This window comes from Salmo trutta, unplaced genomic scaffold, assembly GCF_901001165.1.
Source record: "Salmo trutta unplaced genomic scaffold, fSalTru1.1, whole genome shotgun sequence".
Taxonomy (NCBI): domain Eukaryota; kingdom Metazoa; phylum Chordata; class Actinopteri; order Salmoniformes; family Salmonidae; genus Salmo; species Salmo trutta.
Genome location: NW_021822844.1, coordinates 105,001 through 111,721, shown reverse-complemented (window position 1 = coordinate 111,721; position 6,721 = coordinate 105,001). Strand labels below are relative to the sequence as shown.

General features: G+C 52.4%; 1 non-coding gene and 1 pseudogene across 1 annotated transcript; both read right to left on the bottom strand.

Annotated features, from left to right (window-relative positions):
* Window positions 1-946: 946 nt before the first annotated feature.
* Window positions 947-1,063, bottom strand: LOC115185516 (U5 spliceosomal RNA). The gene has a single exon (XR_003875166.1). It is a non-coding gene; the product is annotated as a U5 spliceosomal RNA (small nuclear RNA).
* A 356-nt stretch (window positions 1,064-1,419) lies between these two features.
* On the bottom strand, window positions 1,420-1,600 carry LOC115185486 (uncharacterized; annotated as a pseudogene).
* Between the last annotated feature and the right edge of the window lie 5,121 nt (window positions 1,601-6,721).

Genomic DNA, 6,721 nt, shown 5'->3' with positions numbered 1-6,721 from the left:
AATATTGTCCATGTACCTCCCCAGAAATGCTCTCACTTCTTCGTCTGTAACATGTGGATTATACATGTTAACTGTTACTACTCTAAAATTGTTTTTTGCCAAGCTAGTGACCTCATAATGGCACATTGGTTTTGTGTCTCCCACAGCTTTCGCCTCTTCATTATGTCGTCGGTTTTTCTTCTTTATGGAAGGTCACAATCGAAAGCCGCTTCCATCGGGTTTCCCTTGTAGAACATAAAACATCTTTTACCTCCAATTTTAGGATTCCCATCAGTATTGTCCTTCCAAAAGTTTCTCTCCCGAAAGGCTCCATCCCCTTGTCCTTCCAGGCGAACCTCAGCGTGTTGGCCATCCCGATCCCTGGAACAGACTTCTTGGATGTGTAACGAGCCATTCCCAATTGAAAATGACACGCACAATCAAAAAAAACAGCTCTCTAAAAAGAAGCCACTGAAAGAAAAAAATTTTTTTGTTTGTTTTTTGTGCAAAACGATTCCTTCCAAACTTATCGCCCTCCGGCCATCGGCTTCTGGGCTAAGGGGTTACGGCACCGCAGTACCCAACTTGAACTTAGCCAAAAGGCCGAGAAGCGATAACCCACAAATTGACCCCTGCACCCGCCGGGCCCCCGGGGGTCTCGGCAGACCTCAGCGGTTTGGCAAAAGTTGTCTCCTCCCCACCCGACGCTTCCCTGGTGACAGGCGGGTGTTTTTTTTAACAAGTCGCTAATGCGTCTTTAAGTCACTAGCTCTTTAAGCCTAGTGCGACTATTTGTTCAAAGCCCGGAAAACACGTCAGTCGTCGTCGGGCTTGAACTCAATTGCCCGAGCGACTACTTGAGTGGAAAAATACGCCGGTCGGTCGGTCGGTCAGCCGGCTTCAAGTCAACGCCTGAGCAAAAAGTCTCGGCGTCATCTCTGTCAATTTCTCTTGAAACAAGATACCGGGCTCTGCCAGAAGCAAAGCCCTTCCAAAAATATGTTGAACTCGTAAGTGTTCCTCCTCCACGGAAGTCTTTAGTAAAAGGCGAAAGGCTTGTGCGTAATGAAGAGAACCAGAGTCGTATGGAAGTCAGAGGTCGGGGCCCGAGACACACACTGTGCACTCTAGGCCGGGTGCCCGCGGGTGGTTCCCGAACCCACTCTTTCCAAGTTTGAGGGCTGTGGGTAAAAATTCACAGACAGACAGACAATCCTGGTGAAGTGATTGTATTTTTTGGGGGGGGTCAAAAACAGAGACAGACAGACAGACAGACAGACAGACAGACAGACAGTAAAATGGCGGGAAAACGGGGGACCCCATGAAGGGGGCTTCGCCCTTGTTTCAGTTTGGATGATTCTTCTTTTTTCATTCCTTCTCTTCTTCTGCTAGCTGTTTTACATAGCTTTGTGTATTTCTTTTTCCTTGACAATGAGAGAGAAGTGTTGCACCGTTCCCGGAGGTACTGCAATACCGGGTCGATGCGTGGAGCGGATGGAGCAAGCCCCATTTCCGACTCCCTGTTCGAAAAATCCATTTAATATGTAGTCCCCCGATGGGGGACATATCAGATATTAAACTGATAAGAACAGATTTTTTTTTTTTTTTTAGAAAAAATAATTTATTACATTCAATGCCATTCATTCTTACAAAATCATACATTCATTCAAATTCAAATCATACTGGCATTTTTAAATTATAATGTAATCCAAAACAAAAAACTCAGGGGAGCATCGTCCCTCCCCGTCATCCTACACACTAACTTTCCCTATCTCCCCTTCCCTAATCTAAAATAACCCCAGCCCTAATCCCCCCTTCCATCTCTCCCGGGCAGCATGCTGCCCCCACTTCGTCTCCTCCCTCTTCATCCTCCCTCTCAAATCTCCTTCCACCCTCCTCACTATTCCTTCCACCCCCCAATCTCTCCCTGTCGTGACCATGTTCTGCCTGGCTTCCCACAGCCCCCGCTTAAAGAGGCTCATGAGAAGCCAGAGCAGAAACCTATCCCTATCCGTCCCCCCTCGCTCTCCCTACTCCTCTCTCTAGCCTAGCCCATGTCAATACAAAATCACCTCTAACCCTTCCTAACAACACCCGTGCCTTCGCCCATACTACTCCGGCAATGGCACAGTCCCAAAAGACATGACGCACAGTCTCCTCCCTGCCACAAGAAGGTCTTGGGCAGGTGGGGGATCGCGCCAAGCTATGCCGGTACATGGTGGAGCGCACCGGCAAACACTTGTGGAGGCTCAACCAATTCAGGTCCTTGAGCCTGTTGTCTAGACCCCGCGCCTGCACTCCTTCCCAGACCACTGCCGGGATGCCCACCACAGGTGCCGGACTTACTGCCCTTCTGACCTCCTCGTACAGGTGCCTGTGATCTAAACCTACTCGGGCAATTTCAACCTCGGGGTGCGCACGCAACCACTTGGCCGCATGTCCAAAGTGCCACGGCAGCTGTTCCGCCCGAGGACCCGTGTTAGACCACACCATTACGCTTCTCGCCTGATACGAGAAGAACACCCGCAGGAGGTAACCGGACGGGTGTAGTACTGGCTGAGCAAGCTCCGTCAACAGAAAAGAAACAAAAATTGCATCCAGCTTGAGGGGGAGATGTGGTACCCCCCTACCTCCCTCCCCGATGGGACAGATCATAGGGTGCCCTGGCGACCCAACTCGTACCTGTCACCATCCCCACATGATACTGAAACACCAGCCTTCACTAGGATGCCCTCCTCTAACAAGCCGGCCAATGGATAGATTGTACGCCAAGTACAATAGAGATGGCCAATAAGCCATTCCACCTGAGACCAGGCCCTTGCCCTAAAAAAAGGACAAAGACCTAGACCTTCCACTCGCTAGCTTCCTCTGTACCACTGCGATGCCCATGTTCGCAGTTCAGCGTCGCTGAGCCGGAGTTCTCAAAATGGACCCCCGAGTAATCCTCAGGGCCCGTTACAGAGAGATACCCTCCGGGCACATCCGTCCTACCACTCCATCTTCCGAAAAAACTTACGGAAGACTTCGCGTGGTTAAGTACCTGGACTCTCCCCCGGACGCTCGGGTGAAGTCCCAAATTGGCAAGGGACCCTTGTCAGGCACGAGTCCTTGCAAAGCAGCAAGGATGTGTCGTCTGCGTACTGTGTCAACTTGACACGGAGACCGCCACTATCCAGGTATCAGCAAGCCCCTCCACCCCTGTGTCTGCCCTAATGGCAGCCCCAGAGGCTCCATGTACAGAACGAAGAGGAGAGCCGAGAGCGGGCATCCCTGCCTGACCCCAGACGAGAGAGGTCAAAAACGTCACCTAAGTGACTGTTTACGCTAACTCGGCACCCGGCTCCGACATATAATGTACGGATCCATCCTATAAACTTCTCCCCAAACCTAATCTACCTAACACCCTGAATAGAAAGATCTATTCACGCGATCAAAGGCTTTCGCCTGATCAAGCGCTGCTACCATTAAAGGCAGCCCCCTATCTTCTACCCAAGCGATGGAGTCCCTGATCAACTGTAGTTTCCACCTAATAGAGCGTACCCTCTACCCCCACCGTCTGATCCTCAGTGGACGACGTAGGGAAGGGCTGTGCGCAACCGGTCTGCTAATGACCTTTGCTAAGAGCTTATAGTCTACACAAAGCATGGTCAATGGCCGCCAGTTGCCAAGGTCTGTTACTTCCCCCTTCTTGTAAAGAAGTGATAGCACACCGACAGCCATTGATCCCCCCGGGACCCCCGTCTCAAGGATGGCCTTCAAGACTTCGAGGACCACTGGTCCAAGTATACCCCAAAACTTGAGGTAAAACTCGGCCGGCAGCCCATCCATCCCAGGCACCTTCCCTTTTCCCATCCTCCTGAGAGCGCTCTCAACCTCTTCGAGGGAGATCTGAGCCTCCATCGCATTTCTAATGTCCTCCGGCAATCGCCGGGACAAGTGTTCTAAAAACACATTTCCCTGCTCTACATCTATTTCCCTCTCCTTAAATAAACCTCGGAAATGATCAGTGTCACCCTGACCATCTCCTCCGGCTTTCTAACTATACTTCCATTTCTTCCCTACCCCATGCATTACCTTCCTACTCTGTCTGCCCCTAACTGACTTAAAGAACATAGCGGAACAAGTCTCATTGTGTTCTAAAAAGCCATTATGCGCCCGCTCCAGGAAAGCTCGAGCCTTCCGCTCCTGCAGCACCCTGAGCTGCGCCTTCAGGGCTGTGGATCTCTCCCAGTCAAACGACCCGCCGAGGTTGCCTGCCTCGTACTCGAGTTCGAGCAACCTTTGGATACGATCCACCTCCCTCCTTTCCTCCCTTTTTTTCCTCTTACAATATCCTATTATAAAGGCCCTAGTCCTTACCTTAACTAAATCCCACCACTCTAACACCCCCTCGCACATGGACCGGAGGCCTTCAATCCTCCCGAAAGAAACCAAAAAAGGCGTCGACGAAAGCTTGCTCCTCCAGCACCTCCCGATCTAACTTTCCAGTACCCCCTACCGAAGAGGCAGACTGGCTGACCCCACCTGCTAGGAAGCACCCCGTCAGTGATCTGAGAAGAACACAGGCAACAGCCGCCCAGACAACTGACCCAAAGACCTAGATAGAAAATGTAATCGAGCCTCCGCGCACCCCCCGGAGAGTTGCGCCATGTGGGACCAGCCATTGTCGGAGTAGAGTGCAGGCCTCCATCAACCAGACCATGGCAAGCCATTAGCCCGGTGATGGCACCTGCACTACTATCACCCACTAACCCTAAATCTATGTTGAAATCCCTCCTATCACCAAGTGCCTATTTGTGACACACAGGGGCGCCAGACAGTCCACCATCTCCCTCCTGTCTGCCGCCACCTGTGGCCCGTACACCACCACTAATCTAACTTTACAATCCCTTAACGTGACATCCACCCCCCAAAACCCTCCCCCTGCACACACCACATAATAACCCTCCACCTTCACCTCCTATTCCCAAACAAAATCCCCACCCCCGTTGAATGAACCCCACCAATACCCCAGACTGACTCCCCTTGTACCCACTCCCTCCTAAACCTACTCACATCCCCTCCATCCCTCAGGTGAACCTCCTGCAACAAACAAAAATCAAAACCCCACCCCCCAATAACTAAATACGCCCGCCTCTTAACATAACTCCCTTAAACCCCTTACATTTAGACTAACAAAAGTAAAATTAGACCCCATGAAAAAATAAAAATTAAAAACTAACACAACCTTCCCTCAACATACTAAAAACCCAACAGAAAAAACAAAAAACAGGAGACTCACCCGATGCTCCCCTGCTCAATTTCTACCGACGGGGACGCCGTCCGCACTCCCGACGCCCCCCCCTCTTCCTCCATTTCACCAACCCAGGATGCCGGAATGGTGTTTGGCACCGGGGTGCCCTGCATCCTGGGTCTACCCCCACACTCCTCCCCCTCCCCAGTGCTGTAGCTGGATTGGAAGAGAATAGGGGAGTCCGAATCCCCAAACGAAAAAACCCCCACCTCCTCCTCCGCCCAGCCCTGGGCCTTGTTAGGTGGGTCCCCCCCCACCAGTAGTAGAGGGCCTTGGGAAACCAGTGGTAACGCAGAGGTTTCTCCCGCCCCCGTCGGTCTCTTGGCCGCCCCCTCCCTCTCGCTGTCGACCAAACTCACCCTCCTCTTCGCTCTCTTCTTCGGTGATTGTGGCAGGAGAGAGACACCACCCTCGGTCCCCGCCAGCTCCTCCACCATGCCCCTCATCTCCTCCACCAGGGCACTTTCCCCCCACTCCCCCCTCCCCCCCTCCTCTACTGGTCCTTCCACCGTCTCCACCACTCCTCCCTCACTCGCATCCCTCTCCGGCTCCTCCACTCTCGTGCTTTCCTCCGCCTTTTTTCCCAGTTGTCCTCCTCTCATGCCTTCCATGTCCGCCTCTCCTCCTGCTGCCACTCCTTTCTCCTCCTCTTTCCTTGCAGCCTTCCCCTCTGGGCCCGTGCTGTCCGACGTCCTTCCTTTCCCTCCTCTTCTTCCCCCATCCCCCGCTCCTGCTCCCCCCCCAGCTGCAGACGCGTATGACCCCTGACGAGCCGGGCACTCCCGCCACAGGTGTGCTGACGAGCCACACCCGTGGCACGCCTTAGGCTCGTCACAATCCTTCGCCTCGTGCTCCCCAGATCCACAAAATCTGCACTTTCTAGTGCTGCACGAGGCGAGGATGTGACCATAGGCCATACAACGCCTGCAAAACGGGGGCTGACGTGCGTAAACAACGTCCCCCTGTCAGCCCCCAGGGAGAACATCGCGGGGGGGGATGAAGGTTAGCCACCAATCCCCTTTGGGTCCTCCCTGAGGAGGGCCTGGAACCCTCTCCGCCCATTCCAAAACCCCAGGGAGTCCCTGAGGTGCTCGCTGAGGAAAATTGTCCAATGTACTCTCCCCAGAAATGCTCTCACTTCTTCGTCTGTAACCATGTGGATTATACATGTTTAACTGTTTACTACTCTAAAAATTGTTTTTTGCCAAGCTAGTGACCTCATAATGGCACATTGGTTTGGGTCTCCCACAGCTTTCGCCTTCTTATTATGTCGTCGTGTTTTTCTTCTTTATGGAAGGTCACATCGAAAGCCGCTTCCATCGGGGTTCCCTTGTAGACATAAAACATCTTTTACCTCCAATTTAGGATTCCCATCAGTATTGTCCTTCCAAAAGTTTCTCTCCCGAAAGGCTCCATCCCCTTGTCCTTCCAGGCGAACCTCAGCGTGTT